The sequence below is a fragment of the Mirounga leonina genome, unplaced genomic scaffold (genome assembly GCF_011800145.1).
Source record: "Mirounga leonina isolate KUSES-001 unplaced genomic scaffold, KU_Mleo_1.0 Mir_115, whole genome shotgun sequence".
NCBI lineage: Eukaryota > Metazoa > Chordata > Mammalia > Carnivora > Phocidae > Mirounga > Mirounga leonina.
Genome location: NW_023270268.1, coordinates 92,100,125 through 92,113,750, shown reverse-complemented (window position 1 = coordinate 92,113,750; position 13,626 = coordinate 92,100,125).

Sequence of the window (13,626 nt, the reverse complement as noted above, 5' to 3'; positions counted from 1 at the left end):
CAGGCCTCTCTTTCCAGACAAAGAAAAAGAGTCAAAGGTTCAACAACACTCCGAACAAAGAAGAGAAGAAAGCATGGGACCATGTAGTCTACCTAGGTGAGCTGGGGTGAAGGTGCTGAGCTCCTCCGAGAGAGAGAGAGAGAGAGAGAGAGAGAGAGAGAAGGATGTAAAAGACTGTGGTCTGAGACCAGGCAGAAAGGCTGGGCCGGGAAGGTTAGCGGCCTGCTGGGCAGCAGCAGGAAAAGGGCAGGCACAAACACAGGGGTGTAAGTGCCTGGACCAGAGCCAGGCGGGAGGCACAAAGGGTGTCCCGAGGGGCTGCAGGAGTCCCACAAGGAGAGGCGGAGGTGCGGGGACTCTCAGGAGTGAGGGTGTATGGGCCCTCAGGCCAGAGAAATTGGGGGAACCAGGGTGGTATGGGTCACGTGTTCAAAGCTTCTCAAAGTAAAAACTGCCTAGAAATGCGTCAGTGCAAGCAAATAATGGCATGTATGTTAGTAACAAAGATGATGGTCATTTATGGTAATTTATTAGTCAAGCTGTCATTCCTAATCCTTTTTAAAATCATCTTCAGAAATCTAAAGGGAAAAGCCAATTTTCAGCAGAAGGAAGAGAACACTGCAAATATAGAATTATTGACTATGCAGGAAAATGTTTAGAACGCTGAAGCACATAGTTCAATGTGTACAGATCACATGCATAATAGAGCTTCAAATGAGTTACCATAGCTACAAAAAGATAATTAATTTTGAGGAAACAAAAGAAAAGAGATATCATTAGGGGCAGTTTCAAAGAGCTGAAATAATAAACGTGGCATCCAAATTTAACTCACATTACCCCCCAACAGGAGCTAGGAATGCTCCTTCCCACGTGGCCACTTCTGCGGCGGTTCCCCACCCCCTCCCCAGTCCAGGCCGCCGCTGTGCCAGTCCAAATCCTATCCAGATGCTGAGATTTATATTCCATAGAGTCTCTCTGAACTCCAGGTGCCCTTGTAGCCCAAACTGTACAATCATTACCGACTATGTATGAAACACAGGTTGGGCACTGGCTGTGTCCCAGGCGCAGTGTGAAGGAGAAGGAATGAAGAGGGGGATTAAACAGGTGAGTGTGTAGGTCACAGTAAACAGGAATGGGCTAAAGTCTGAACAATGTTCTATGGAGACGTGGGGGGGAAGAAGCCAACTCAGGGGGAGACCACGTGGGAGGTAACATCCAGCCTGCACCCAGAAGCAAAAGCATTATTTTCCCAGCCCAGAAAAAAAGAGGAGGAAGGGGGATATCAAGTTGAAACAACAGTATTTTCTTGTTCCCTTTCTCCTGAAGCAGGAAGAAGGTAGATTTGAGAAACCAAAAGGCATGAGCTGTTATTTTATTTAACCTTTCTGAACATCAGTTTTCTTGTTTATGAAATGGAAACAATGCAAGAGTTTGGTGAACATTAATCATATAATGTATATTGAAGGACTAGTACCTAGGACACATTTTATTTTATTTCATTTTTAAAGATTTATTTATTTATTTCAGAGAGACAGGGGTGGGGGGGCAGAGAGAGAATCTTAAGTAGACTCCAAGCTAAGCATGAAGCCCAACATGGGGCTTGATCCCATGACCCTGAGATCACAACCTGAGCCGAAACCAGGAGTTGGACACTTAACTGACTGCACCACCCAGGTACCCCCCTAGGAAGCATTTTAGGTAGGAAACAGTCAAAAAATGCTGCTTCTCTTCCCTCCTCAAAAACTGTAAACTCAGTGAAGGCAGGGATAGAGATTTATACTTCTTTCCTGTCACCAGCACTAACAGAACTTCAAGCATGATTTCTTATTGACATAATAATTTTTCAATCATTCCCATTTGAATTTGACAATTTATAAATCTTCTATCATACCTACTTATTTGATATAAATAAAAATAAAACTTTAAACTCTTACATCCAGTGCTGTATTACCCAAAAGAGGCAACTACTTAAGGCACCAGCAAGACAGGAACAGGGTGGTGGGAGGAAGAGAGGGAAGGGGGAAACATTTTTAAGGCCGATTGATTCTTGATATTTCAGAACAAAGACGAAAGTAGTCCTCATGAAGGAAAGAACACAACTGTGCTGAACTTGCTTACTCTTTATAGTTTAGTGTCCCATTCTGAGTTTCACAGGAGGGATCACCATGATCTTTTCATGCTTAGGGTTCCAAAGATCTCTACAAGCCCTGCTCACAGATCATATAAATGTTCCCCAAGTTCTTCTCCAGTCAGGCCCTATAATGGAGACAAAACCACCACAAAGTCAAACGGAGCTTAAAAGAAAAAACAGAATCCACTTACCAACTGCCTGAGCCTGGCACAGTATTAGGTACCTTACATACTGTCTTAATCTTCCAGGCACTTAACTCCAGGTACTGAAATTCATTATACTCTACAACTGCACAATTTCCTCACTTGGAAATAGGGATCATAGTCATCTTTCCCACAGACTGGTCTTGGAATTGATGAATAAATATACACAAAATGCCCAGGTAATGCATGGCACGCAGTGGGTACCCAATAATGGCTCTACAATTTTCATGGAGACTTGACAGCCAGCCTGGAAACTGATGACACTCTGAAGTCAGAAGAAATGCATGTGACTTACAGAGGAATCCAGAGGTGGTGGCAGCAGCAAGACTGAGGCTCCTCAGAGCTGCCCTGGGGACAGGATGACTTGGCTTACCACCCTTTGGCACATGTGCCCAGAGCCTATTCAACTCCAGTGTTCCAAGCTGTTTAACCACATTCAGTTCACTGTGGGCACCCCAGTATCGAAATGCCTGCCAAAATCCAAGTATTTAAAAAAAGCACTCCAAGTTATCAAGCAAATAAAGAGGCTTTTCTTAAAAGAAAAGATCATTTATCGAGATTCAATAAACCTCTGTAGTATGGTTCTAGGAATTGCTTACACATTTGCTGCCATGTTGGTACATCAGCTTAAGTTGAAAACTAGGACAGAGCTCAAGATTGGCACATCTGGCCAAAGGAGGCCCCTAGATTCTGCATCTAAACCCAACGTCATCAAGAGGACGGCAATAAGTAAATTTACATTTCTTCATTGATAAATGAGCATATGCATAAAAGCACAGTCTATTTTCTTTCAAACTGATATGTTCTTCTTACTACTTCCTACCTCAACAACCCACCCCAAAACTAGATGGGTGGCAGGGGTCAGGGCATAACTAAATTCAGTCCGATCTGGTCATCTAGGACTGATGGAATAATCTCAACAGCCTTTTTAAGTAATCTTATAGATGTCTCCTTTAGATGGCTCAGATAAATTCTCAGTCTTTTAGATTTCTTTCCCCATGTCCTACTTTTCTTCCAGATGGTATCTGACTGCCTGAAGGAGAGAATCCTCAAACCATCCCAAGGCGGAGAAGAGGAGAGGTGGCCCTCACATCTACCCAAAGTTGCCTGGGTCTTTACTGGATTCAGCTCAAGAGTATCTTGACTGAGGGGCACCTAGGTGGCTCAGGCATTAAGCGTCCGCCTTCGGCTCAGGTCATGGTCCTAGGGTCTTGGGATTGAGCCCCGCCTCGGGGCTCTTCCCTCTCACACTCCCCTTGCTTCTGTTCCCTCTCTCGCCGTGTCTCTCTCTGTCAAATAAATAAAATCTTAAAAAAAAAAAAAAAAAAAGAGTATCCTGACTGAGTACCCCCTGAGTGGTAAGTTACAACTGGTCCTGTGGGGGTAGTTGTAGTGGTACTGAATGGGGAACAGGGGCGAGGATGTGCCAGTTCCCATCTTTACCCAATGGTCCTGGCCATTTGACTCTGATTTTGAAATTCGTGTACAACACATAGACTTCTTCCTTCCAACCTCAGACCGCTTTAGGTCCCCTCAGCAGAGTCCACATACACCCCTAGTCTCTTACACCCCTCATGTTGGGCCCCAAGGAACAAGGAGCACTGCCTCAGACTCCACCTGCTTCTGCCACTGCCTCTGGGTCATCGCTCTAACACATGTTCAGAGTGGCCAGCAGCAGAAGTGCAGACCCCACGAACCAGACCACCCAGGGAAATGGCATGGATTGCCCAAAACAAGAATGAGAATCAAACAGGAGCCAACACTTCACTCATATCACTAATGAAACACATTCTATTATAATGAGCTGAGTCATGTTTGGCTTTTAGACTTAACGACAGGAGTCTTGAGGACTGGACCCAACCCTTTTTCATCTTTCTACCTGATTCCTGGAGCATAACGGACCCTTCATTTTTTTTGTTGTTTTGTTTTTCCTTAAAAACTGCTTAATACTGAAGAAACAAAGATGATCTGCCTCACTGGCTGGGATAAAGATGAGACAGGCAGTGCACAAGACCATTAACTATCTGGCTATATCTTCTTCCACCTGACACTTTAACTACTAGATAGCTAAACTTCCTTTTCCTCACATGATCTGACAAGTGTTTCACAATTACTCCTTTTCTGATTCACAAATTATAAGTGTGCTTACAACTTACAATCATAGTTACACGTGTACTAAGCTCCTCAAGACCAGGTACCATACTAAATACTCCACATAACCCACAATGCTTAGTACAGTGGTATACAAAGAGTGGGTTTCTCAAAGTTTATTGGAAAATGAAAGGATATACTTTAAAGAAGTTGAGATCTTCTCCCCCAGGAAAAAGAAAAAAACCAAATGCATACAACACTAAATTTTACATAAAATTTCTCTGGAAACCAATTTTGGACCATAAGTTCAAATTCCTTGAAGAAAACAAATGCAAGGCGGTGCTGTTAGGATGCACGGTACCCAACAATAGGAAAGGCTATTATACCACTAAAATTATTGTTTTTAAAGGGAATTACTATATAATGGTAAAGTGAAGATGATGAGATTCAGAATGTAACCTCAGCTCCAGATGAGGAAGATGGTATTAATGAAGCAGGAAATGATGATGATAAATAGGGCAGAGGCAACAGGGGTGGAAGAGGGAGATAACAGACCAAAAACAAAATAAAACAAAAGGAGAGAAGAAAATAATGCTGTGAAGAGGAAATGAATACTATTTACAAATAAAGTCAGATTTCACAGCATTCTGGTTGGGTCCCTTGTGTCTTTTGGGAAATGAGTGTTTATGGCTCAACCATTGTTAGTAAACAGTTATTGATCACTTACCAAGTGCAAGGTATTATACTAGACCCTTAAGATAAGATGAAATATATGACCATATCAAAGAACTTATGTAAGCAAAAAGACTGGACATAAACATAAATGGGTAAACCACCACTAAAAGTAAGTTTTAGCCCCTAGCTCCCAACTCTCATCGCACACCCAAAAGATCAATTCTGGATGGACTGTAGCTCAAAATATAAAAGGTAAATAACACAGCTTCTAGAAGAAAACAGAGAATATCTTTATGACATTGGAACAGGCAACAAATTCTTAGCCAAGACACAGAAAGTGCTAGTCAAAAAGGAAAAACTGTTAACACTGCACTAATTAAAATCAAGAACTGTTCTTTAAAAGACACCAAAATAAGAGAGTGAAAAGACAAGTCACAAAGTAAAAGATTTTTGCAACACATATAAACAAGAGTGCCAGTATTCTGACAAACATTTTAAAACCCGTACAAATCAGGGAGAAAAAAAGACACACAGATTCTCTAATTTAAAAAAAATTTTTTTTTATTTATTTATTCATGAGAGCCAGAGACAGAGAGAGAGAGAGGCAGAGGCAGGGGGAGAAGCAGGCTCCCCGCTGAGCAGGGAGCCTGATGCGGGACTCGATCCCAGGACCCTGGGATCATGATCCGAGCCGAAGGCAGACGCTTAACCATCTGAGCCACCCAGGCACCCCACAGATTCTCTAATTTTAAAAACTGGCAGGGACACCTCAGTGGCTCAGTCAGTTAAGCATCAGACTCTTGATTTCAGCTCAGGTCTTGATCTCAGGGTTCTGGAATCAAGCCTTGTGTGGGGCTCTGAGCTGAGCAAGGAATCTGAGATTCTCTCTCTCTGCCTCTGCCTCTCCACCCACCTCTCTCACACTCTCTCAAATAAATAAATCTTTTAAAATAAAATAAAATAAAAACTTGCAAAAACCCAAAGGTTCAGCAACAGATAAATGGATAAACAAAATGTACTACATATAATACAATGAAATATTGTTCAGCCATAAGAAGTTATGAAGTTCTGATACATGCTATCACATGGACGATCCTTGAAAACATGCTAAGTAAAATTAGCCAGTCACAAAAGGACAAATACTGTACGATTCCACCTGTGTGAGGTACCTAGAATAGGAAAATTCATAGAAATATAAATATACTAGATGTTACCAGCGGCTGGGGAAAGAGGAAAACGGGGAGTTACTGCTTAGTGTTTATAGGGTTTCTGTTTGAAGTGATGAAAAAGTTGTGGAAATAGTGATGATATTTGCACAACATTGTGATGTTTCATGCCACTGATCTGTACACTTAAAAATGGTTAAAATAGTTAATTTTATGCTATGTTTTACCATGATTCTTAAAAATTAATGACACAGGGTGCCTGGGTGGCTCAGTTGGTTAAGCAACTGCCTTTGGCTCAGGTCATGATCTTGGGAGTCCCAGGATCGAGTCCTGCATCGGGCTCCCTGCTCAGCAGGGAGTCTGCTTCTCCCTCTGACCCTCCACCCTCTCATGCTCTCTATCATTCTCTCTCTCTCTCAATAAATAAATAAAAATCTTTTAAAAAAAATTAATGACACATTATACCAAAACCACTGAATTGTAAAATTAATAATGTAATATACCAAAAACCACTTAATTATACACTTTAAATGGGTAAATTATACAACATGTGAATAATATCTCAATAAAGTTGTTACGGAAAAAAAAACGGCAAGGCTTGAGCAGACAATTTACATTAAGAGGATACCTAAATGGCCTGAAAGGGGAAATGGTGAGCAACCTCATTAGTAATCAGGGAAGAGCAACACACTTACAAACACACACACACACAATGAGATACCCTTATTCATCCATCATAATGGCTGAAGTTAAATAGATACAATAGCTTGCGTTCACAAGGATGTTGAGGAAACAAAACTTTCACATGCTGCTAGCAGGCATAAAGATCAACACGACTTTGGAAAAAATGGCACTACCTACTAAAGCTGAGTACCCACGATTTGTTTCTCAGGTATATATCTGACAGAAATGCACTATGATTTGCATCAAAACAACACATGCCCAAGCCTGTTCACTGCGGCATTATTCATTATAGGTCAAAACTGAAGAAAACCCAAATGTCTATCAGCAGTAGGATGGGGAGGTTGATATCATGGTATATTCACACAATGAAGGTCTATACCACAATGAGGGTGAAGAAACCACGGCTACATATAATATGCACAAATTGCATAAACAATGTTGAATTTTAAGAGCCAGAAACAAAAGAGTGCATAATGAATATGGATGACTCTACTTACATAAATTTTAAAAACAAGCAAACTAATTTCCAGTGTTAGAAGTCAAAAACCGGCTACCTTTGGGGAGCCTGGGATGCTAGGGTGATTGAGAGGGGCACTGGAAGTCTACGGAGTGTGGGCAATGCTGTCTTTGGTTACACAAGTGCGTCCACTCACAATAATTCATTAAGTAGTACTCTCAAGATTTTTACACTATTTTGTGTGTATATTACACTTTTTAAAAAATTTAGTCCCTGTCACTATTGCCCTTTCTAATAAATACAGCAACTCTGAAATACATCATAATCAAAGAAAAACCTGAATATAAGTCCCCGCTCTTCAGTGGGATGAACAAAGTATGAGTTAGACAAAGACAGCAGGAGCATGTTCCAAGATAGTGGGAAGCTACTGTAAACTTAGCTCACGTAAAGGAAAAGGGTGAGAAACTATTAACCTTTTCAAAACTGGAGCACACTTGAAATGCAAATTCACTCCACAACCTAAAAGAACCTTTTTTTTTTCGTTCTTTGAAAATGAGAAAGGCCTATACTCTAGCAGAAAACTTTAAAATTTGCAGTCATATCTCAATTTCACATACGGAATTTCAATTCTTTGCCTGTGAAACGAGAGAACTGGAATGTCCATTACCTAATACAAGATAAAAGGTGCTGAAAGCAGAGATTTCACATTTATCCATTCCCTCGACAAAGCAAGCACCATGTGCCATGTGCACGGCACAAAGCGCTCGTCCTTCGGAGCTTGCAAGAAAGCGTAAGAGAATGAGGCAGGCCAGTCTGGAGGTGCGACCAGAGGAGGGGCGCAGACTGTTCTGCTTTAGGAGACAGTGAGAAGAAACCACCCCCTCCTCAGGGGTGAGGCCACAATGTAAGGGAGTCCATCTCAGAGGAAGTGGGCAGGAGCTGGGCCTGGAAGGGCAGGGATTGGCCATCAAGAGAAGGAGGTGAGGTGTTTCAGATCCACCAGCAGAGGATGGGAAATATGAGCAACAAAGCTGAAGAGGCAGAAGGACAGGAGTGGCAGAGGGCGCTGGAGACATGCTGGGTGGGGAAGAGCAGAAAGCCACAGAGGGCACGGATGATGTTAGGAAAATTTCGGAATTTATCCTTTAAGGGGTTCTGAGTTTGTGTTGTTTTGGTTGTTGGAGGAGGAGAGGAATATAATGAAAGCAGTGTTTGACAGAAAAGCAACCTTGCAGAAAGCAAAGGGTGGATCAAAGCAAAGAGAGGTAAAGGAAACATCAGCCAGAAAACTGTTAGAACAGTGTAAACTTAAAATGACAAGGATAAAAAATACTGAGGGTGGAGAGGAAAGAAAGGAGAGTGAAGGGGGCACCTGTGTGGCTCAGTCGTCAAGCGTCTGCCTTCGGCTCAGGTCATGATCCCAGGGTCCTGGGATCGAGCCCCGCATTGAGCTCCCTGCTCCGCGGGAAGCTGCTTCTCCCTCTCCCGCTCCCCCTGCTTGTGTTCCCTCTCTTGCCGTGTCTCTCTCTGTCAAATAAATAAATAAAATCTTAAAAAGAAGAAAGGAGAGTGAAGTTAAGAAAACTGAGAAGAAATATTCTCAAGATTCGGGCATTTTCAGATATGAAAAAACGAACTCTTTTGCATAGGAACAGGCCACAGGATCACACATTTGTACAGCATGATGCCGCCACAGTCCACACAGACTCCAGAGTCTGCCCGAGAGCGGAAGCTTGTGCCAGACACAAAATCAGTCTGCCTGAGATCTAAATATATGTATATATCTCCACCATCCGTGAAAACTGCCGTATTAAAATTAGATAATATATGTGTGTTTACCTAATTAGCTGCTATAGATGAAGCAGAAGGGCAAGGAAAGGCTTTGTGAAGGTTAATCTAGATATGGGAAAGCTGAATTACTTCCCCTGCCACGCTCAGTAGGGAAAAAGTTTCCACTACCCTTTACTCAAGTCAAAGAGAAAGCTGGCATGCCAACTTCCACTATGTCAAGAGAATCTGAGCTGAGAATTCAGAGGAAGTGCCCAAGACTGCAAATTATTTTTGTGTTCATGGTCTTCATCATCAGTTTACAGAATATTTGTTAGACATTGAAGGAGTAAGCAGATTTGATTTATTTTAATGCAGGCAGATGGCTTGGTCATAGAAATTGTGAAGAGATTACTGAGCGGCTTCCTCAGATCAAGGACATTATGGAATTAAAGCCTCTAAGAGACCGTGCTGGTCCAGGTCTCCATGGCTCACAACCTTACACGTTCTTATTAATGAGAAAGAAAACTCAACCCCTTGAACTGGAAGTAACCAGGGAGGAAGGGGTGGAGTGGAGAGCAATTAATTTGTCCAAAGAAGTATAAATGTTAAGATGGAAACCAGAAATACAGATTGATCAAAGGGCAACTAAAACATGCCTTGCTCTGAGGACACTGAAATCATAAATTAGGAAGCATTAAAAATCACAATTTCAGAAAATATATTCATGAAAACGAATCATGTTTAAGTTGCTATAACTATTTTGGAAAATTTTAATGATCTGAAAACAAACTATACTTACCAAGATAACATAGTAGGCAGTGAGTTTATGAATCTCTGGATTATTTTGAAAATTCTGCCAATGTGACTAACTCTTGCCCATTTTGGAGACAACCGAGCTTTGTATAAAAACATTCTCTTCCGTGAAAATGCAAAGAAAAGAGCTGGGAAACACCATCAATGACATAAAACCTAGAGTCAGAATCCAGGCATGCCCTAACCACACCCCCCAAAGCTTTCCATTTAAGTACCCTTATCTCCCTGACTAAAACTCCCTGGTTTTTGTTTTTAAAAAGTTCACAGGCTTGGGGTGCCTGGGTGGCTCAGTCAGTTGAGCTTTCAACTCTTGGTTTCAACTCAGGTCATGATCTCAGGGTCATGAGATCAAGAGCCCTTCTCTCTCCCTCTTCTTCTGCCCATCCCCCCGCTGGAGCACATTAAATAAATAAAGAAACAAACAAAGAAATAAAATCTTTTTAAAAAGTTCATAAGCTTTCCACTTCAATCAACAACAGCACTATGAAAATGTCTGTATTTGTCATGTAACCTCATACAGATAAAATTTAGACAAAGAAAAGTCATTATGAGAAAAAGGCAGAGGGGCGCCTGGGTGGCTCAGTCGTTAAGCGTCTGCCTTCGGCTCAGGTCATGATCCCAGGGTCCTGGGATCGAGTCCCACATCGGGCTCCCTGCTCTGCGGGAAGCCTGCTTCTCCCTCTCCCACTCCCCCTGCTTGTGTTCCCTCTCTCGCTGTGTCTCTCTCTGTCAAATAAATAAATAAAATCTTTAAAAAAAAAAAAAAAGAAAAAGGCAGAGAAAAATCATAGAAATCAAGACAAAGGACCAGAATACAGTGATTGTGACAAAAAGATTTCTGTCATGTTTATAGTCTGCTTATCACTACTGACCCTCTCCTGACACATACAAGATCTATGATATAAAGAATTTAAGAGAGTAATTATGTAAATAATGAAAACAATCAATTTAAAAATAAGATTCTTTATATTTGAAACCACTTTTTATAATCTTTCCACAATAGACAAGGATGGTTTTAATTCCTAGAATTAAAGAAAGTCTCATTATATTGATGGGGAAAAGGAGAGAAAAAGTCAAGTAACTTGCCCTGAAATAGGGCAAGTCTTGTAAATATGTTAAAACCAGCCATATATTCTCTCCAACTTATATTATTGCCAATAGTCTTGATACTTGGATGCCAAGTCCAAGAATCATGAGATTACAGAGCTGGAAAAGAACAAGAGGTTACCTCATCCAACTCCTTCCTTTTTTTTAATGAAAGCAGGCCTAGAGAATTGTAGGATGCACCCCAGGCCACACTTCCCGCTGGTACTCCCTATACAGAACTCTTACCTTCTGACCCAAGTTGGAGCTGACCAACCCTTGTAACAGTAACTGCCACTAACCAAGCATTTTTTTTAATGCCAGACTTTATGCTAGACCTTTAGAAATATATCATTTTATTAAATTTATATGTACAAAGATGTTCACTACATCATCATTAATATCAAAAAATCAGAAATAGGGGTGCCTGGGTAACTTGGGCAGCTAAGTGTCCAACTCTTGATTTCAGCTCGGGTCTTGATCTCAGGATCATGAGTTCATGCCCCAAGTTGGGCTCCACACTGGGCGTGGTGCCTACTTAAAAAAAAATATCCAAAACATTATAAATGTCCAACAATGGAGAAATAGTTAAATATATGTGCTGCCGAAGCAAGCACTGGAGAAACAGTTAAATAAACTATGGCATATACATGCTATGATATACTAAATGATCATTAAAAAGAACGAGGTAGATCCATGTAACAGATGGAAAAATACCCATGTTAAATTGTTATGTTTTACAAATAAGTTATAGAACGATACATACGACGTTTTTTAAAAAAAAAATATGAGAAAATGAGTGAACTGGGTTCAGTTTAAACAAGCTGAGTTAAAAATTTTAAAAATAAAATTATGTAGAACAGACAAAAATAATATACAGATAGTGTCTGAGATACCAAATATAAGATAAGAGATACCAAATATAAGATAATATAATATACCAAATATAAGATACCAAATATAAGATATGGAAATATCCAGAAATACAGGAAAACAGATCTGAAATGCAGGAAGACGTGAGTAGGCCGATCGAAAAGATATAATATTTCACAGGAAAAAAAACTGATAAAAACAAGCACACCACCATAAATTATAACTAACCTATTGAACTATAAAGATAAAGGAAGACTTCTGACACCCAGGTACAAAAAATCAATCACCCTCAAGAGAGAAAAATTAAATCTAGACTGATCTCAGACTTCACCACAACAGTAGTCAATGCCAGAAGATATGGAGTAATTTCTAACAAATTCTAGGAAATACATTTTGACTCAATAACATACGTATACAAATTCTCCTTCAGTGTAGATAGAAATAGGGAGTGAAAACATGAACTAATTCAGAGAACAAAGTAAGCACCTAAACAGTTCTAAATGATAGGAATTATCTACATTTATGAAGAAATAAATCATAATCATCAAATGTTAAAATGGACATATCTGGATGGTGTGGTTTCGAATGATATGTTGAAATATTCTTTTTTCCTGCTTTGTATTGTTTAACTCAAAATGAACATGGATCTTTTTAATAAAAAACCTGAAGTCTGTACTTTTTAAGCGCAAATAATATGATTTCATTTAGGTAAAATAGTCAAAATTAATGTATACTTACGGAAACAAACTGACATTTGACTAGACCCAAGAGTGGAGGAATTAACTGCAAAGGCACATGAGGGAACTTTTCAGAAATTTCTACATTTGACTCTGCTTACACAGGTGCATAAATTTATCAAAACTACGTAATATTACACTGAAAATAGGAGCATCTTACCATAGTTAATTATACTTCAATAAAATTGACTTGAAACACAATACGAGTAACTCATGAAAAATTATCTGGTGAAATGGTGGTTGTTAGTCACATACAAAATACACACACACACACACACACACACACTTTCTACCTAGTGGCTATGATTATTTTCCTACTAAATGCAATCAAACAAACAACTGATTTTTGAACTCAGATTCTAGATAAAGAGGGTAAACAAAAGCTCCAAAAAATGTAAATGGTCCTCTATGTGATCCATAAAGAGCCTCATTAAAGAAAAAAAAGTACATGTACATGCAGACTTTGTTTGTCATTAGAAAAAGGCCTGGAACAATGCACAGAAAAACCAGAGAATTTGGTGGGTGGAGGTAGGGTATGAGTCAATTCTTGAACACTTCTGCATTGTTTGAATTTTTACGCCTAGGATATGTGACTCCTATAATTCAAAACATATATAAAAGACAAAAGTAAAGAATTTTAAATGAGTTTATTGTGCTTAAATAATATATGCATACTTCATTTAATACCATCCAACATAGTATGCGATAATTATTGGCTATCGGTCTCAAAAACAATTCTCAAGAAAAAAGAAAGAAAGAAACTAACATCCCATTATAGTAACACCAGGGTTTTCGTACAGTCCATGGACCCAAAGGGGTCTTGGGATCCGTCCAGAAAATCGGTGAGGTAAAAGCCATTTTCTTTTTTTTTTTCTTTTTCTTTCTTTTTTTTTTTAAAGATTTTATTTATTTGACAGAGAGAGACACAGCGAGAGAGGGAACA